Genomic DNA, 20,879 nt, shown 5'->3' on the forward strand with positions numbered 1-20,879 from the left:
GTGGTGATGAAAAAGACATCTTGAATGCCAACGTATCAGAAACTACAGAAGCCGCAGATTCTAAATCCAAAAGTTACACGTGCTTTAAGAGGTCCACCACCTGAGAAGTGTAATTAGGTAGATAGTTAAGAAAACTTGGAATCTACCAGAAGCTCCTCGCCCTCTGGCTCCATGTTCACGCTAGTCTCGTGGTTTCTGATAGCTGCTTTTACAAGGCTAGCTTTGATATTTGACTTTCTGGTGTTAAAACTTCCTGTCCCGGCTGCAGGCTGAGAAATTATCTTTTGACTTATATGGAGATGTTACTTTTTTGGGAAGATCTGGTCAGGTTGCCAGGCTATTTTACATTTGAAACATGATAATTTGACATTTGTAAATTGATTTGTTTTCCCTTCCTTTTAGTCTCACCGCAGACTTTTAGTAGGAAAATGTGTAAAGAGCCACTCTTAGATGATCTAGTTTGTCGTCTCCAAATGAGGCTGATTGGCTTGGAAGCACTTTAGATAATGGCAACTTTGGTTTATGAGAAGAGAACTTTTCTCCAAACTGTATTTCTGTTCTGGCATCAAGCGGTCCTTAATCGTGGAGGGGGAGGGCCTTCCCACAGGCCTTCTCTTGAGCAATATTTTCACCAAGTCCCTCCCTGGTTGTCACAGTTTCAGGTTGTACCGTGTCTCCGTATTATGGAGTAATAGAATGAGTTTGCTGCTTTGATTGTTTCAGTAGATTTGTTGGAGATATTCAGTTTGTTCTTATGCCCCTGCTACTGCTGCTGCTAAGTCGCTTCAGTCGTGTCCGACTCTGTGAGACCCCGTAGACGGCAGCCCACCAGGCTCCTCTGTCCTTGGGATTCTCCAGGCAAGAATTCTGGAGTGGGTTGCCATTTCCTTCTCCAATGCATAAAAGTGAAAGTGAAGTCGCTCAGTCGTGCCCGACTCTTAGCGACCCCATGGACTGCAGCCTACCAGGCTCCTCCATCCATGGGATTTTCCAGGCAAGAGTACTGGAGTGGGGTGCCATTGCCTTCTCCATCTTATGCCCCAAATCAATACAAATCTTTGGTGCTCAAAAGGAATACAAATAGTGTTGGCAGAAGAATGACTTTAAGAGACATAGCATTTAAAAAAATCAGCCTGTCTTTTGTGAAAATTGTAATTTTCAAGTTTTCTCATTTTAAATAATAGTGACAGCCGTTTGCTTCTGTTGGAGATATTTCTGTGTTCCATATCGTATGGAATATTATGAGAGAGAAGTGAAGTAATGCTGTGCTTCTCATGTTTCTCTGATAAGCATCATCTGCTAACCACGCAGATTACCAATAGGCTTTTTTCCATTGTGACTGCATTCAGATTGGGGACCAGAGACCTGTTTAAGTGCATTTTAGGTGATGCTTATTGAGGAGAGGAAAGTACAAAACTCAGGTGGTTCCCAGTGTGATCCCCATTGAGTTCACCTGTGCTAGTTTATTTAATCTTCACAACCACCCTAGGAGACAGGAATGCTTGACCTTATATTATAATTAAAAACAAAAACCAAAAAACTGAGACTGCCCAAGATTAAGTGACTTAGATTGGATCACAGGAGGGTTGCTTCACTTCTGCCTTGCAGGGTTCCCAGGAAGCCTCTGTAGCAGATGTTCCTCACAGATTCTTCCATTCATTTGCATGTCTTTCTCCTGTGCCTTCCACCGGCTCACTTGTATTCCCCTCTCCTATCTGAACACACCTTCTTAATTAACCTTCAGGCTTGGCTTCTTGAGCAGGTGCTCTACATACTTTGTCTTTCCTCTTGTTAGTTTCAGACTTTCAACAGTTATCTTCTTTCTACTCCACATCTTTGACATGCCCCTTGTGTGGGTTGTGTTTGGCCAGGTTTACAAGGGCCTGTTATTGCCAATAGCTTCTGTTCTGAATGTTCTTTTCATTCTGAATATATTTTCAGGGAAGTTCCCTTTTGCCTGGAATAAATCTTCGCAGGGCTACATCCTCACTGTCACTGTTGAAACGAATCTCTCTCTCCTGCTTATCCTAACTACAGTGGACAACGGCATACACCACAGTTTCCAATTGAACCCTAATGAGTTAAAGTGTTTAATTTGGAGTGCACTTGATGTATAGAACAGGATGTGTGCATTGGACATAACAGTGTTTTTGTAGAAAGCTGTATTTATGGTTCCATGTCAGGGTGTCAGAAGCACAGTTCTCACTGTAGTGGGGTAGCAGGTGTTTTTTCTCCTGATGGTGACTGAGTTGGTCAGGAACTTGGCTGCCAGACATGCGGTCAGGCTAAGAAGCAATGATATTTTGCGGGTGAGATTATGAGGATAAAAGAGAGTGAGGAGCAGTACGATCTCAGTCTCTTTGTGTCCATATTTCTTTTTTTCTTTTTGGAGATCTTTTGGTCATCCCAGGAGGAATGGGCAGCTTACCACTTACTACCACAACCTTCTGCATCTGGTTGGGGTTTTCGTCTTCCTGGACCTTTGGGGAAAAGGAGAAGGAAAGCACCCAACCTTTAGGGAATTTCTCATCATGATCACTAGAAAGCTGCGTGAAGAGTCTCTTCTGTGTTCTCTCTTCTTCCCCCTTTTACAGGAGATGCAGTGTGCTGGGGGGATCATTTCATCCAGTTGCACAGAGTAATGCTGGTTTTTGGAGAATTCTTTAAACACTGACTTACTTTTTATGTGATTGGGGATGGAAAGATCTGTGGGAGATGAAAGAATAAGGCCTCCAGGAGAGGAAAGGGCAAGGAAGCTGGCGATTTCTCCAAGGGAAGCAATGTTATTCTCACCCCCATGGCGTGTGGAAGGAGGCCTGGAATTGGTGTGGTTGTGGGTCACGGTCATGACCATGTGCTTTGTTTGGGTCACGGTCATGACCATGTGCTTTGTTTGGGTCACGGTCATGACCATGTGCTTTGATGGGGCAACAAAAGGGGAAGAGAATGGTTTTCCAGTGGCTCTTGGGTGACTTTCTGCAGTCATCTATATGGTGGAACTTGAGATTCAGCCAATATTTCCTGCATCCCTACCATGTACAGGAGATGTTCTAGGTAGGGTGTGCAGCACTGAACAAAACACATTCTCTGCTCTTACAGAGTTTATGTTTCTGTGGGAAATGGAATCAATAAATCAGATACAAATATATGGGAAAACACTTTTCAGATAGAATGAGTGTTATGAAGACAGTTCATGGTGGGGGTGTGCCAGACAGGGTCTGAGGGAAGCTGGTTTAGGGCAGTCCGAGAGCTGCCATGAAAGGGGGGGGGGGGGTATGAAGAAAGATAGGAATGATGAGAAGCAAGTCAAGTGAAGGGCATTCTAGGCAGAGGAAACGGCAGCTGCAGAGGCCCTGAGGCATCAATGAACTGGGGATGTTTGAAGAGCTTGTAGATGGAGAAGAGTGCAAAAGCGCAAGCTAGGAAGAGAGGAATCCAGCGAGGGAAGCAGAAGACTGCTTATGAGATACCTTCAGGTCTTAAGAAGAAGTTTGAACTGTGTTTTTTAATTAGAATAAGATGCCGCTGGAGGCTGATTTAGAGATTCAGTCTTTACCTGGTGGGCAGTGGACTTTCCTCTTGGGCTTTTTCTTGTTCTCTCACTCTCTCTCACACGCGTTTTCATTCTTCACATTTTTCTTCTCCCCATTAACTGGCCATCACTGATTTCCCTTTCTTGCTCTAGGCCAGGGCACAGGCATGCCCACACTGAGAAGCAGTCCTCCGAGGACTGGGTACAGTGTTCCTCTCACTCACTGAAATAAATCCTTGTCCTCACTCAAGCATGAAACGCTCCATCACTAGCTCTGATTGCTCAACTTCTCTCTAGGCTGAATATCTAGTTGTCTCTAAGTCTCTGGGTTGGCTGGTGGCATCTGAAACTAGATGGGAAAAATTAAGTTAATCATCTACTCAAATCGATCACAGTTGGTATCCTTTGAAAGTGTGATTTGAATAGATTAACTTAATTTTTCCCATCTAGTTGCAGATGCCACCAACCAAAAGGACAGTTGTCTGAAGAGGGGATATTCTATGTAATGGGAAATTCTTCCCTTTTCCTGATGCCAGCCCCCTTTCCCCCAGGCTATGCAGGGAGTTACAGTTTCAGTAGAAATGAACTTTTGTAATAGTTGCCATGGGACTATACTATGCCTTGGAAATTTTGTTTCTGTTGTTCTTCATAGATAATCTTCTCAGTCTTAGAGTAACACTTAAATCATGAAAATTTATGACCAAGGTATTACTTCCTAGTAGCACTGGTTTATCAGAAGTGAACAGAGGCATTTTATCAGGTATCCTTTGATTCCAAGATAGCTCATCATCTCCAGCATCCAACTCTCTGGGGAAACTTGGTATACTCTTAGAAAATTACTTTTGAGATTATTTAACCAGATACCCTGCTCATTTATTAATTTACATACTTAATGGAAATATATATATCAGTTATCTTTCAGCTTTTGGTATCTGTTTCTTTATGGCTGATATGCTGACATAAAAATCTGAAACATGTTTCAGTCTAAGCAGGCAGCAATTTTGTCTTGTCTTGTTTGCCCCTGTGTCCTCCACCTGGTGTGTTCAGAACGTTATAAATAGAACAGACATTTGCCAGGTTTCTCCGTCCATTCCATGGATTAACTCACAGTGTGAATATATTAGCTCAGCTGTAACATCTTTATAACTCTTAGGCTTCCTCTTTGTAACTATTAGGATTATCAATGTATCATCTCAAAAACTTGACCCATTGGAGAAAATGGGTGAAAGGTACATTTATTCCTGTGGATTTGTCTAAATTAATTAAAACTTTTCTGGCTTTGAAACTTTTTTTCTTTTTGAAAATTGTTCGGTTGACATGTAAGAGACTGGTATGTGCATATTATCAGATGGCTATTCTCAAATTTGTTTTCATGTACAGTAAACTTTCAGAGATGGTTAGATAGCATCACCAACTCAATGAACATGAATTTGACCACCTCCAGGAGGTAGTAAAGGACAGGGGAGCCTGGCGTGCCATAGTCCATGGGGTTGCAAAGAGTCAGATGCAACTTAGAGACTGAATTACAACAAATTTTCAGTTTCATAATTCATAATTTAAACTTTGAGTTGGGTTTGTAGTTACATTAGTGAGGAAATAAGTGTGCCAAGAGAGTAGATAACAAAATCATTTCCCTCTTTAATAGCCCAGCATCTCACATCTATGATTTCATGCCCTTTAGTAAGCACCGCTTGAATTCCATTGCTTATTATGATATGTCTTAGGTTTCTGTTAGATATCATTTAACCTAGCTGGAGACACAAACAAATGCACTGGGGATAAAAAGCTCTTATCAGGGCCAGAGTTGAGAGGGAGTCCCTGCCTGGCAGAGGGAACTGAGAAGGGCCCAGGTCTGGGCTCTTGCTGAAACTCAGAGTGACAAAGTTTCTCACAAAGAATGATGTCTTTAGAGGGCATCTTCCTGGTTAATAGAGATATTCTGTATACATATTTTAAAGATTCTACCTTTTAGATTTTTTTCCCCCTGTCCCTCAAGGACATGCTGCTATAATATAAACAATATAAACAAAGTCTTCTGGTCTTTGAGCTGATTTTATGGAGTCTCCCTCCCAAATAAGATTTTAGTCCTCAGAGAAGTTATCAGCCCAGTGATTCTGATAGCTTAAAGGAGTTTTCTTCTTAGGAGATACTCTATTGCAAATATTTAGGTCAGCACCATAGAAGGTGCTGCTTTTATTAAAATAAAATAGTATAGTAGTAATAAAATGAAATGCTTTTATTAAAATCTGTGCAGCCCTTTAGTCTATAAGAGTCCTTCGTGTCTTAAGGGATAGAAGAGGCAAAGATAGGGAATTTGCACATATTCTATGTTCAGCACAGAGCCAAAGAATTAAAAAGTCAGGTTTTTTTTTTTTTTTAGTTCCCTGGTTTGTTTTTATGGATAATATAAAGCTGGTATAAGATTAGATCATGTAATATATAATTATTATAGTATAATAAAGTTATAAACCACTTAAAATGGAGAAATGGGTTATCTTGTTGCATTTAGACAAGAGCAATGAGTTGATCCAGTTCCAGATGGATTTCCAGCCGCTTTTCAGCAACAGCAAGTAATTTAATTCATAATTTTATTTAATTGACAGACTCTGCAAGTTATAGGACTTTTTTTTGGTGAATGGTTTTGGTGAGATAAAGAATACTGCTGTCAAGATTCTTTTGATAGTTGAAGCCAATATCTCAAGTAAATGTCAGAGTAAGTTAGCTAATCACTCTTGTTTGATCCCAGCTATGCTACAATTAGATTAGAAATAATTGGATTTTTTTCTTAAGCAGGATGTTAAAGGATATGTGTAATTTCTGATGATTGAAATATCTGTAAATGTTTTGCAGGCCTGGAGTATTTTTGGAGGACAAAACTGGCCCATCTACTGCAAAAAAAACTGAAGAGCTTCCCTCTATTTTTAGAGTTGGTGTGTAGGCCTCCTCTGCTTTAACCATAAATAATGCAATTATATTCTTCTTACAAAGCTTCTACCCAAGGTCTCCACCTATGACCATCAATATTCCTGTCCATGTACCTTTTATATTAACATTCCTCAAGCATGGTTTTTATTACAGCAATTTTTTTCTGCTCAAAAATCCAGAGAATTCCTCCCACAGGTCTTTGAAGTTTTCTGCTCTCTCCTGTTGCTCTTTTTTTTTTTTTTTTTTTTACTGTTCCATTTGCTTCTGCAGTCGCTGCAAGCCTCCCTGTGCTGCAGGCTGTGAAGGCCTTTAGAACTAGTGCCTTTCTCCTTCCACTCCCCACCCACCCCATCCAAGCTAGATGATAACCTGCCTTCATTTTCCAGCTTCATGGCTGATAAACTGCCTGACTCTGAACACAATTGCCTAACTTCTATGAAGATCACTTTCTTCATCTCTAAACTTGAAATAATGCCCACATCATAGTTATGATAATTAAAAAAGAAAGCACATGCAAATAGTTCTGTATAGGGCCTGCCAAATACTTAACATTTAATTGATATTGTTACATTATTATTATCATAACTCTTATTATAGCTATTATCATAACTCTTGTTCATTGGATAGTTAAAATTTGACTTTCTCCAGAAAGTCTTTCTGTTTGGCCTTCTCTGGTTCCAATTTTTTTTTTTTTTTAACCAGTCTGAGTCCTATTAGAACCTGACTTCACTTTCAGTTCATGACTTCACTTTCAGTTCAGTTCAGTTGCTCAGTCATGTCCAACTCTTTGAGACCCCATGGACTGCAGCACACAAGGCCTCCCTGTTCATCACCAGCTCTCGAGTTTACTCAAACTGGTATCCTTTGACTCCGTGATGCCATCCTACCCTCTCATCCTGTGACTTCACTTTGGACTCTATTTATCTACTCATGTTGTTATATTCTTTAGTTTTCATTGAACAGTAATAAATATTTAGACACCTTTCATGTGCCAGGCACAGTACTAATTATAATATAGAGATCCATGGGCATACAGTGGAGGGATGCAGTGTGTGTGTGTGTGTGTGTGTGTGTGTGTGTGTGTGTGTGTGTGTGTGTGTATACACGCGTGTGTGGGTGCATGTACATGTATGCGTGCTTCAGGTGGAGTTGGAAGATGAAAATCTGTTGATTGAATGGCACTGTGATTTTTCAGAATAAACTAGGGTTGAGAAGTAAAAACTACTCTGTTCAGATGTCCATTAAAAAAATGAACATCTGTTCATCTTTTTCTGTAGTTTAAAAAACATGATAGTTATATCTTGAAACATATGTTCTTGAAACACTTTACATATACTTTCTTTCTTAGAATCTTCTCTATCCTCATCTCACCCTGGGTAGAGGTAGAGAAGGAAGACTTTCTTGAAGAGCGGAATCCCACTGGCTGCCTCCGATTTATGGCAGTTTTCATGAGAAGATGATGAAAACATTTCATGAGAAAATGATGAACATTATTTAACATAACATATATTTGATATTTGATCTCTCATTTTTAGTAACGTAAGTGTTTGAAAGAAATGTGAGGGAGTTCCCTGGTTGCCTAGTGGTTAGGATTCCAGGCTTTCACTGTCATCACCCAGGGTCGGTCCCTGGTTGGGAAACTGAGATCCAGCAAGTCACACATAGCACAGCCAAAAAAAAAAAAAGAGAAAGGAGATGTGAAGTATCATTTGAGACTTCTGAAACCTGGGTTTCTATATGAAATTTGAGAGTGGAGAGGGGCTTCAACAGGAGAGATATCCAAGGAAAACAGTCCACAGGACTACTATAAATTCATAGCCTTGAAACTTCCAGTACCTCCCTATTACATTTCGCACTCAAGAAAGCCGCAGCTTCCTCTTCTATAATTATGTGCTTGATAATTTTTATGTACAGTTTGATTAAGATGTGATTCGTATTTGTTTCCTTTTTACAGTTAAAGTTTGGCTTCCTTTCCTCCTCTCTGCTCCCCTTTCTTACTCCTCTTCTCCTCCCGACTCCTGTTTTTAAGACATCACTCACTTTTTAACACATCAATATGTTATTTAGAGCTTCTGCAGTTGTTGTTCAGCCACCAAGTTGTGTCTGACTCTTCACCACCCCATGGACTGCAGCACTCCAGGCCTCCTGGTCCCTCACTATCTCCCAGAGTTTGCCCAAGTTCCTGTCCAGTGATGCCATCCAACCATCGCATCCTCTGTCACCCTCTTCTCCTTCAGTCTTTCCCAGCATCAGGGTGTTTTCCAGTGAGTCAGCTCTTCGCATCAGGTGGCCAAAGTATTGGAGCTTCAGCTTCAGCATCCATCCTTCCAGTAAATATTCAGGGCTGATTTCCTTTAGGATGGAATGGTTTGATCTCCTTGCTGTCCAAGGGAGTCTCAAGAGACTTCTCCAGCACAACAGTTTGAAAGTATCAATTCTTTGGTGCTCTGCCTTCTTTATGGTTCAGCTTTCACATCTGTATATGACTACTGGAAAAAAAAACCATAGCCTTGACTATATGGACCTTTGTTGGCAAAGTGATGGCTCTGCTTTTTAACATACTGTCTAGGTTTGTCATAGCTTTCCTGCCAAGAAGCAACTGTCTTCTAATTTTGTGGCTATGGTCACCATCCCCAATGATTTTAGAGCCCAAGAAGAGGAAATCTGTCACTGCTTCCACCTTTTCCCCTTCTATTTGCCATGAAGTGATGGGACTGGATGCCATGATCTTAGTTTTTTTAATATCGAGATTTAAGCTGGCTTTTTCACTCTCCTCTTTCACCCTCGTCAAGATACTCTTTAGTTCCTCTTCGCTCACTGCCAGCCTGAATTTTAATATGAGGAGCTGATGATTTGAGCCATAGTCAGCTCCAGGTCTTGTTTATGCTGCCTCTATAGAGTGTCTCCATCTTTGACTACAAAGAATATAATCAGTCTGATTTCGGTATTGACCATCTGGTGATGTTCATGTGTAAAATTGTCTCTTGTGTTGTTGAAAAAGGGTGACTGCTATGACTGGCAAGGGTCTGTTGGCCTTTGCCCTCTTCATTTTGTACTCCAAGGCCAAACTTGCCTGTTACTGCAGGTATCTCTTGACTTCCTACTTTTGCATTCCAGTCCCCTGTGATGAAAGGGACATCTTTTTTTGGTGTTAGTTGTAGAAGGTCTTCTAGGTCTTCATGGAACCGGTCAACTTCAGCTTATTTGGCATCAGTGGTTGGGGCATATACTTGGATTACTGTGATGTTTGCCTTGGAAACAAACCAAGATCATTCTGTCATTTTTAAGGTTACACCTAACTATTGCATTTCAGACTCTCTGGTTGATTCTGAGGGCTACTCCCTCTCTTCTATGGGATTCTTGCCCACAGTAGTAGGTATAAGGGTCATCTGAATTGAATTCACCCATTCCTGTCCATTTTAGTTCACTGTTCCCTAAGATGTCCATGTTTATTTACTCTTGCCATCTCCTGCATGACCATGTCCAATTTACCTTGAGTCATGGAATTCCAGGTTCTTATGAAATACTGTTCTTTACAGCATCAAATTTTACTTCCATCACCAGACACTTTCACAACTGAGCTTTATGCAATATCTGATGTTAAATGTCTGACTTATATTTAATTCTAGGAAATCCTACATATTTTTACTGCAGAAATATATTTTCTACCAAGTCTGAGTGGGGTCCGGTGTATTTTAACTCTGTCGTTTGGTGTTGATCTCTCTTGCTTAGAAATTAGGCAATAGGATGGAAAACTCTCTAACCACAAGTGTTTAAAATTCCCAGAGGAGAATTAGATGTGAAAGAAAAAACACTGGAATATACTTGAGCTGTAATTAGCCTGAAAATGGAATGTGTGGCAGAGGTCCATAAGAAGGCTAGGAAAACAGGGCAGGGCAAAAACCGTTGTAGCTCATTTCTGGCACTGTTTTGGGAAGCCTGTGCCCTTATTGTGGGTCTGTGGTTATCAAACAACTTTTTTTTATTAAGTCACCCAGAAATTTGCCTCTAGAAATTGTCAGTCTTTTAGTTCAAATATATGTACTGCTTGGCCCTTACATTTTTCTCATTATAAGTGTGTTGCTTTGGTATTTCCATTTTATACACCAGCCCCTGGGAGTTGAACATCTCAGGTAACCACTCGATGTTACACTCAGGTAACATCGAGTTGACCACTCGAATGTCTGAACCAGCAGGGCTGAGTGGCTGACGCTTGGGTTGAGGCTTCTCCCAGGTAAAGCTCCTTTCTGAAGTTATACCTGGGCTGTCAACACCTTTATTTCTTGGACAGCACCAAGCTCTCTAAAAGTAAAGTTCTTACGGAAATTCATCATCCATGCAGAGGAGCATACAAACCATGTACATATGAAGTGAAAGTCGCTCAGTTGTGTCCAACACTTTGCCACCCCATGGACTATACAGTCCACGGAATTCTCCAGGCCAGAATACTGGAGTGGGTAGCCATTCCCTTCTCCAAAGGATCTTCCAAACCCAGGGGTCGAACCAAGATCTCCTGCATTGCAGGCAGATTCTTCACCTGCTGAGCCATGAGGGAAGCCCACGTACACATAGTTCAATACATGTCCTCCCAAGAAGCACGCTTGTGTAACCTGCCTCCAGGTGAAGAGGCGGAACGTAGCCTGCCTTCCGGGAGTGCACGGTGCCTGATCACTGCTCCTCTCCTACGGTGTAACCACTACCCTGACTTTCACCACCATAGGCTATTTTTTTTTTTTCTTTCTCTTTCATTTGAAATGGCACCCACGTATTCTGAATGACTCTAGGATGTCAGAAGGGCTTGCCAGGTGATGCTAGTGGTAAAGAATCCTGCTAATGCAAGAGACCTAAGAGACACAGGCTGAATCTCTGGGTCAGGAAGATCCCCTGGAGGAGGGCATGGCAACCCATGTATTCTCCAGTATTCATGCTTGGAGAATCCCGTGGCCAGAGGAGCTTGGTGGGCTATAGTCCACAGGGTTGCAGAGAGTCAGACACGACTGAGCGACTTAGCATGCACGCAGAGAATCAGAGTCCCTCTGGCTCAGAGGAAGGACTGGGCATCAAGAGATGTGTTATGGGTTGAGTCGTGTCTCCCTAAAAAGACATGTTGAAGTTATAACTCCCAGTACCTCGGAATGTGACCTCATTTGAAAATAGGGTCATGGAGATGTAGTGGTTAAGATGAAGTCGTGCTGGAGTAGGGTGGCCCCCTGGTCCAGTGTGACTGGTATCCTTATAAGGAGCATGTGTGTGAGGACAGAGACACAGGGAGAGCACTGTGTGCAAACACTGGGTTGGAGTGATGGCATCTCCCAGCCAGGGAACGCTAAGGAGTGCCAGCAAACCACCAGAAACTAGCACGAGGCAAGGAAGTATCCTCCCCGACCAGGTTCAGAGGGAGCATGGCCCTGCCAACACTTGGCATGTGGACTTCTAGCCTCCAGAACTGTGAGATAATACACTTCTGTTATTGTAAGTCGCCATGCTTGTGGTACTTTGTTGTTGCAGCCCTGGGAAATGAACACAGAGTGTCTGTGGTGGGCCTGGTGCCTGAACCCTCCTGTCTCTCTTCCCCAGATCCCCCCTAGTCCTTGGTTCTGGAATTTTCCCTGTCTTGCCCCTGGCTGCTGCATGTCTGTGATGTGCCGCATAGGAGGACAGAGGCTTCTTGGCAGTGATATGGCTTTTTATTTATTTCTCCACGCTGTTCTTCTCTAGTGTTTTCAGACTGAACCAGTTTGGTTTCCTGGGCTATCCCAGACCAAGCTTGTCACGTCGTCTCTCTGTACTTCCCACCACTGCCTCGCTGGGTCTCTGCTGCGGTGTCCTTAAGCCGTTCTCCCAGACCTGGCCTGAGCCACCTCCTCGGTCCAGTTGTCCCCAGTTACTCAGATTCACGATCATCTTTGATGGGGGAAAAAAAAAAATAGAACTTTATTCTTTAAATGAAATACCTATTTTTCAAATAGTATAGCATGCTGTAAATAAAGGTTTCATTTTGCTCTACTTTGACGTATCAAAGGCCAGTTCTCATTTTAGAAAGTGAAAAAAGCCCTCAGATCAAAAAACAGTCCAACAGTTAGGCTTCAGTTAGTAAGAAGGGACTAAGCAGAGGGTATCAGAGGACAGAGTGCTTTTTTCTTCAGCAAAGGATTGGGTTTAGACTGCCTGACAGTAACTTCTCTTATTCTGGGCTGAGTTTCTGGGGTAAGGAGAATAGTAAGAAGCATACTGTTTTGAAGTCCCTAGGGTGACTTCACATGCTCAGGCCACTTGCTTTGCCCTTCTTTCGTACTCTTACTTCAGGACCCAGTGGTTTGCTGGGGACATTTGTCTGGAATGCTTTCAGCACAGACTCGCCCTTCACCTTACATGTTCACAGCCTAGCGTGGTTGCAGAGGGCAGGTGCCTCTCACGGCCCCTGCTTTCTGTTCAGAAGTCACTGCTTTCTGCTAGTAACACCAAGGGAGGTCACCAGACATTCAGAAAAATCACAAAGGTGGGGAAGTTTGAAAAGTTTAAGCAGTTCTCCTTCTGCTTTCTGGCTGGTTGCTGATTCTTATTCTCCTTATAAGTCGTTTCTACCGCTCATGCAATGTATTTTGCCCTTTGAGGGGGAATGCAAAAAAGCTACATTTTAGGCTTCTACGTTTTTCCTATAAGATACCTATTACTTAACTGAAAAACGAGAAAGTAGGGCACTTTGAAGTTATGGTTTGGAAAAGGAAATGGCAACCCACACCTGTATGCTTGCCTGAAAAATCTCCTAGACAGAGGAGCCTGGCGAGCTGCAGTCCAGGGGGTCTCTGAGTCGGACACGACTGAGCAACTAAGCACGAAGCCATAGTTAAAAGGTCAGCATGGGGCAAAGGTTGTTTGGTATGTCTGTGTTTTTGTGGACTTGCCTTTAGAGCATCTGTGCTCTCAGACAGTTTTTTTTCCCCTGAGATTTTGTGCCATGTGATAGGATGGGCAATAGGTATCTGTGTTGGATGGATAAATGGATAATGGAGCTTCTCCATTTGCTTGGCCAGTTATTTCACTGAACTACTGGTAGGATGAATTTCAGTTGAGTTCCGAGCTGCCTCCTGAAGCCTAGGTAGGTTTTCCTAAGCCCAGGGGGATTTCTTGGACTGGAGACCAGGAATCTAGAAGTGATATCCCCTTGGCTCTGGCCTGTGAAATGTGCTAAAACATTTTGGCTAATTGTGACCGTGGAGCTGACTGCACGGTGATCCCCAGTGCACTGGAGTTACTTCTTTCATTGGAAACCCAGCTTTGTTTACCTTCTTAGGAGTGTTGAACACTTCCTTGAAAATCTGCTAAGAGAGGAAACATTTCTCCCCCATCTCTTCAGAGAAAATACTCTTTTTTGAATTTCCTTTACATCTAGACTGGGTAGTTTGTTAATTTTTGGCTACACCTAGCCTTGTGGAATCTTAGTTCTCAAGGATTGAACTTGGGTCACGGCGGTCACAGTGCAGAGTGCTAACCACTGGGGCCACCACGGAACTCCTGAGACTAGGTTATTTTAGTGTGTAAAGAATGCAGCCATTAGTAAACATTTATTCACATTTTAAAACATCTACCTTTAGAGGTTTTCTCAGATTCTTTATAGAAAGTGATATTAAAGGTAGGGAAATGCCACTGATGAACCTTCACTTATTTGTAGACTTGACTTCAGTTTAGCCTGGATAATAAACTTTGTTACAATATCCTTGAGCTAAACATTTCCATTAATGTAAATAGGTCGTTGTGTACGGTCACACTGTTTATGGGTCTAAAGACTTCAGGGTGAAAGACTTGGTATTTTATTACTTTGCTTCGTTGTTCACTTTATCCATCCTTGACTCTGGTATATGGGTGAAAGGTGAAAGGTGAAGTCGCTCACTCGTGTCTGGCTCCTCTGTCCATGGGATTCTCCAGGCAAGAATACTGGAGTGGGTTGCCATTTCCTTCTCCAGGGGATCTTGCCGACCCAGGGATTGAACCCAGGTCTCCCGCATTGGACGCAGACGATTTAACCTCTGAGCCACCAGGGAAGTCCCCTGGTACATGGGAGTGCCTCCTAATTGCTCGATTCTAAAGAGAAATTTGATTATCTTTCTGTGGGGTAGTGCCTTGGATTATTTTCTGCCTAAAACACTGAACAAAGCATTCCAGGGAAACCTTTGGTTTGTTTATCTACTTGCTCAAGCACTCAGAGTTTTCTGCCTAGTCAGTGTGGTTATCAGAAAAAGAAAGTGGTTATAAGAAGACTATTTTCTGCATACGCTTTTTCTTCAATATGTTTTGTTTTCAACAGAATGATTATAGATTTACTTTACCTAGAAATGTATTTTCTCATTTAAAATAGGATTAACTTTGTGTTTTCAAAGAGTCATCAGTTCAGTTCAGTTGCTCAGTCGTGTCCGACTCTTTGCAACCCCATGAACCACAGCATGCCAGGCCTCCCTGTCCATCACCAACTTCCGGAGTCCACCCAAACCCATGTCCATTGAGTTGGTGATGCCATCCAACCATCTTATCCTCTGTCATCCCCTTCTCCTCCCACCTTCAATCTTTCCCAGCATCAGGGTTTTTTCAGATGAGTCAGTTCTTCACATCAGGTGGCCAAAGTACTGGAGTTTCAGCTTCAGCATCAGTCCTTCCAATGAATATTCAGGACTGATTTCCTTTAGGATGGACTGGTTGGATTTCCTTGCAGTCCAAGGGACTCTCAAGAGTCTTCTCCAACACCACAGTTCAAAAGCATCAGTTCTTCGGCACTCAGCTTTCTTTATAGTCCAACCCTCACATCCATATACAGCTACTGGAAAAACCATAGCCTTGACTATACGGACCTTTGTTGGTAAAGCAATGTCTCTGCTTTTTAATATGCTGTCTAGGTTGGTCATAACTTTACTTCCAAGGAGCAAGCGTTTTAATTTCACGGCTGCAGTCACCATCTGCAGTCATTTAGGAGCCCCCCAAAATAAAGTGTGCTGCTGTTTCCCCATCTATTTGCCGTGAACTAATGGGACCAGATGCCATGATCTTAGTTTTCTGAATGTTGAGCTTTAAACCAACTTTTTCACTCTCCTCTTTCACTTTCATCAAGAGGCTCTTTAGTTCTTCACTTTCTGCCATAAGGGTGGTGTCATCTGCATATCTGAGGTGATTGATATTTCTCCCGACATTCTTGATTCCAGCTTGTGCTTCTTCCAGCTCAGCATTTCTCATGATGTACTCTGCATATAAGTTAAATAAGCAGGGTGACAATATACAGCCTTGACATACTCCTTTTCCTATTTGGAACCAGTCTGTTGTTCCATGTCCAGTTCTAACTGTTGCTTCCTGACCTGCATACAGGTTTGTCAAGAGGCAGGTCAGGTGGTCTGGTATGCCCATCTTTTTCAGAATTTTCCACAGTTTGTGGTGATCCACACAGTCAAAGGCTTTGTCATAGTCAAAGAGTCATACCTGGTATGTTAAATATCTAGGTATTTTTAAACAGCTTGAGTTATCAAAGTTTATGCTTTAGAAAAAAGACTATGTGGAAGTGAAATTTCAATTTTAAAGTATTTCTAGCAGTTTGTAGGGATTCCCTGATAGCTCAGTTGGTAAAGAAACCACTTGCAATGCAGGAGATACCTGTTCCATTCCTGGGTTGGGAAGATACCCTGGAGAAGGGAAAGGCTACCCACTCCAGTATTCTAGCCTCCATGGGGTCACAAAGAGTTGTTGGTAAGATTATCTTAGTAAACTGCTTTTTTTAGATTGGAAAAAAAATATATTTGGCTCCAAAATGACATTTAGATCAGTACTCTGAAAACAGCTTAAATATCTGCTGATAGGGAATGGAAAGACTTGTGGTGCAATTGATTAATAGGATACTGTACAGAATTTGAATGAATCAGACCTCTATGCATCAGTATGGATGGATCTCTGAGCCTGAAGTGTAGAGTGAAAAAATTCAAATTTCAAAACATTCTGTATTTTGTATGTAAATGTTAAACCATTACTTAAAGCAGTATCATATACCACATATGTATGTGAATAAAAAGTAGGCAAATTCATGATTGTGGTTGGATCCCAGAGAAAAAGAGGAGCGTAGAGAGAGGAACACAAATCTCCATTAAAAAAGAATCCCTGAGAAGATAATGGTTATTTGGGTTAATGGGTTTGTGAGCATATGATATATTAACATTTGGACTTCTGTTAATGCTTCTGTAATGAAAAAATTTCATGTAATATTTCCTAATGAAATAGGTTTCAATCTAGGAATCTTACATTTATCAAAACTCTGGGAATGAGACTGAAGATTTTCCAATACATCCATATTTCACTATGTCATTCTTTGAAAAATGAAAATTGGCATAATGAATCTTGAAGATGAGGAAGGCTTCAAGTTGATCTGGTTCCTGGAAAGACAGAGGAGCTGATGGGTTCAGAATAAATAGACCAGCAGCAGATTATCTCGCCCAACCCTGGCTCTACATCTAGCTTTGAGACACCATGGACAAGTTAACTTCTCTATGCTTCTCAGTCTCCTCATTTACAGAATTAGAAAAACAGGCCCAACTCAGCACTGTTGTGAGGATTCTGTGAGTCCATGCATGTGGTAGGCATGCAACAAAGATTAGCTCTTACTTTCATGCTCACTTCTGTTAGCAGCAGCCTCAGTCACAAATGCCATTTCCTTTGCTGGGAATGCTTTTCATTTTTACCCTGATTTCATCTGTTTACTCCTCAGATGAGTTCTCTGTGAATTCTCTCAAATTCCTCTGAGACTCTCTGTCCTCCCCTACCTAGGTGCCTTGTCAGATCACAGTTGTAATTTAATAATTACTACATAATAATAACACCAAATAGTACTACTTAATAGTAATAACAACTGCTTGTTAATTTCTCCCTCTCTTCCTGGATTGTAAACTGATTTTCTTCTTCACTACTGTGTCTTTGGTGCCTGGAAGAAGGTCTGGCATTGGGAAATTGTTTTTTGTTTTGTTTTTTTTTCAAAAAAGGCAGTGGCTTTTTTTTTTTGGCTGTGCTAGGTCTTCGTTGCTGCGCAGGGTTTTCTGCAGTTGTGGGGAGCGGGGGCTACTCCTCATTGCTTTTCGTGAGCTGCTCACTGAGGTGGCGCCTCTTGGTGTGGAGCACAGGCTCCAGGGCCCGTGGGCTTCAGTAGTTGCAGCTCCTGGTCTTTAGAGCACAGGCTCAATAGTTGAGACTCATGGGCTTAGTTGCTCCTCGACATGTGGGATCTTTATGGATCAGGGATCCAACCCGTATCTCCTGCATTGGCAGGCAGATTCTTCACCACTGAAATACCAGGGAAGCCCAGAAATTGGTTATTGCCTAAATCAGCAAAGTTATAGTAGAGGTGAAAACTTCTAGAGTTAATTTTACCAGGAAATGAATTGACTCCCTTTGCATAGAGGATTAATTTAGCTTGCATTCAGAAGTAAATCTAGGATTATATGTTTTAATAAAAGTATATATCACATGTATGATGGTTTCTTTGTAACAATAATTATAAGATACCCCAAGTTAAGATTAGCATCATATTTGTAATTTGATTTTGGAGGATCCTTTGATGGACGTTAAGCTGGAACATTTCCAACACTTTAGCCTTAAGATTTGATATATGCTCTTCTGATTGTTTATCCTCAAGCTTACTCACTTTTTTACTTTTAAAAATAGCAAAAGGGGAATTAAGCAGGAAATGATGCTTCTCAGGGAGCAGAATAAGCTTACATTCATTCAGAATACACTGATGTAATAAGTAGCTTGAGAAAAAGGGCTTTTGTAAATCAGATGGAATGTTACTTATAACTTTTAAGCAAACTATAAAACAATAAGCCCTTTGGAAAGGGGACTTACAGAGTAGGAGGAAAGACAGGAAGCTGGTTCCCTCTTAGCTATGGGCTTATTTATTCTGGGAGAGAAACCTAAGAAGGATTTAAAATTTGAGGAAGGGCTGTGTGTTCAGATACTAGCATATTTCTCCAGGAAAGACGTCACTTAGGATTTTGAACTGATTAAAAGCCCACGTTTCTTAGATAAGGAGAGAGCTAAGCAAAATGTGAGCAAGAAGGAAACTTTCAAAGCATTGAAGGGATTTTACCACCCAAATGGGATGGAGGAGAGGTGAAATGTCAGGGCTCGGAAAAGAAGGCAGAGCCCTACATGGAAAAAGAAACTACAAGTGTCGCCTTGGGAGTCTTCTGTCCGCATACCCTCACCTTTGGAGACACATGATTTTTAATACAAATCACTAGGAAAAAAAGTTATAGCTGTGTTTTGTCTTATCCTACTTCTCTGTTAACTGTTGTATACGGAAATCATAAGTAACTGCATTTTACTTTGCCAAACTTGGAGTAAAATTGTCATTTTTTTAATTCTTTTTTTTTTTTAATGAAGATAAAGTATTGTTTAAAATTGGGCAAAATTGGTTATTGCTTTAAAGTATCAGCTGGGGGGATATTGGAAGATACCAACCTATAGCTTTATTTATTTGTTTTTTTAAATTTGAAGGTGTGTGCCTGCAAAATTCCACTAATAACTACTTAATATGTAAAGTTTATTAATCATCTGCCCCCAAATCAGGGTTGGAGAGTACTTTTGAAGTCATGTTGTTAGAAAACTTTGGGAAATACTAGTTTAAGTAACATTCTAATGCTTGTAACCACACTGCATTAGCATGGACCTCACCTGGGAGCTTGCAAGAAATGCAGAATCTCATGACCCCCTGACCTTCTGATAGGAAGATGCTCAGGTGATGATGATGGACAGTAAAGTTTTTTAAGGAGTACTATACAAATCCATCCCAAGCAGTTTTTTAAAACAGTATCTTTAGTAACCAGTGACTCATTGTTCAGAAATGAAACCTGTATTATCTTTAGGTAACCTAAGCATGTTCTTCCATGTCAACCTCAAAGTTGTCCATTCCTTGAATTTTTCATTCACTGGCCTTGGCTTAACCCTGCTGGCCTTCAGAACCAGGCTATGTCTCTTTTTCATGAAGGTCATTCAGATTTGACAATGGCCATCTTGTTTGCTTTCCATGATTTAAGCTTCTCCAGGTGTAACTAAATCCCCATCCTCTAGCTATTCCTGGTGTGACATTGTTTGAGGTTTCTTTCTTAACCTTCCAGCTTCAGATTTTTGATCACTTCTTGACTTTAGCATATAGTAACTATTATAGGTTGAAGACGATAGAAACCCAGGAGTTATGCTTTCTATACATTTAGGGAGAATGATTCTGAGGTGCAAGTTTATCATTATCCGCAATTTCCATAGGTTCAAAATTCTGTCTCATGGTGGAGACTTCTATTATCATGGAATTAGAATAGAATAGAATGATGGTTGTTTAGTTGCTAAGTTGTGTCTGACTCTTGCAAACCATGGACAGTAGCCTGCCAGTCTCCTTTGTCCATGGGATTTTCCAGGCAAGAGTACTGGAGACAAGAGATCCAGGGGATCTTTCCGACCCAGGGATTAAACCCTAGTCTCCTGCACTGCAGGCATATTCTTTACCAACTGAGTACTAGGGAATTCCCTAATAGAATAGAATAGAAGTCTTCTATTATAATTGCCACTAAAGATCACCACTGCCTTTGTTCTAATTTCTAAATTCACAAACTGCTTAGCACTTCACAAGTGAAATGTATATTGAAATATATGAAAATAAGCATTTTCTGTTTCTCCATAAATTTTGAACTTTAGAGGAAAAAAATCCCATGCAGTCCACAACTCAGCATTACAACTGATTCTTTTTTCTCTGTCTTGCAGTCATGTGTCACCACACATACATCTCACGTATGGAAATGTACTCAGCTTTTTAAAACTTTCTTTATTTGGTAGAATCTAAATATTTTTCATGTTATTCTATGATTTTCATAATTAAGTATAATCATTTTCTTATTGTAGGACATTAGAATCATAAATGAGTTCTGAAATAAATATTTGCCCTATTTTTAGTGGTTTTGTTTTTGATATTTGTTTCCTAAGAGTTTTTATTAAAAAAAAAAAAAAACCACTTTCTACTAACACAAGAAATACAGAACATGCAGGGTTTTATGTTTTATTTGTTTCTGTATCAGAGTTTTTAGTCTTGTGTAAGAAAAACGGTAGCAGGAGCAATTTGAGATTTTTTTTCCTTCCAAAGTTTTTTGGAGAAAGTAGCCTACCACCCATTGTTAAAGCAGTTGCAGTTGTCGCTAATTTCCCACCCTTCCTTCTGGATAGTTTTGTTCTTGATCTGTTTTCGTTCTCCTGTCTCCCTCCCTCCCCTTGCTCTTCAGAGAGTTTTCCAGCAGTTCCTTCTCTCACCTCTGCATTGAACAATAAAGCTGTGTGTATGTGTAGAGAGGAGCTGAAAAAGGAGACAGATGGTTCTTTCATTACTAGGTTGCTTTGGATTAATTGAGTTGGATCT

The 20,879-nt window shown here is 41.0% G+C and overlaps 1 protein-coding gene across 19 annotated transcripts in view; it reads left to right on the forward strand.

Annotated features, from left to right (window-relative positions):
- The window catches only part of ST3GAL6 (ST3 beta-galactoside alpha-2,3-sialyltransferase 6), a 138,822-nt gene that overhangs the window by 37,532 nt on the left and 80,411 nt on the right, over window positions 1-20,879 (forward strand). Inside the window, exon 1 of one of the 19 annotated variants that reach the window (XM_060416535.1) lies at window positions 1-6,462. This exon is cut by the window's left edge and continues 554 nt beyond it. The exons of the other annotated variants lie outside the window; for them this stretch is intronic. The gene's annotated coding sequence lies outside the window, so the exon portion shown is untranslated. The remainder of the gene's footprint in view (window positions 6,463-20,879) is intronic. 19 annotated transcript variants of the gene reach the window in all.

Source organism: Ovis aries, chromosome 1, assembly GCF_016772045.2.
Source record: "Ovis aries strain OAR_USU_Benz2616 breed Rambouillet chromosome 1, ARS-UI_Ramb_v3.0, whole genome shotgun sequence".
Lineage (NCBI taxonomy): Eukaryota > Metazoa > Chordata > Mammalia > Artiodactyla > Bovidae > Ovis > Ovis aries.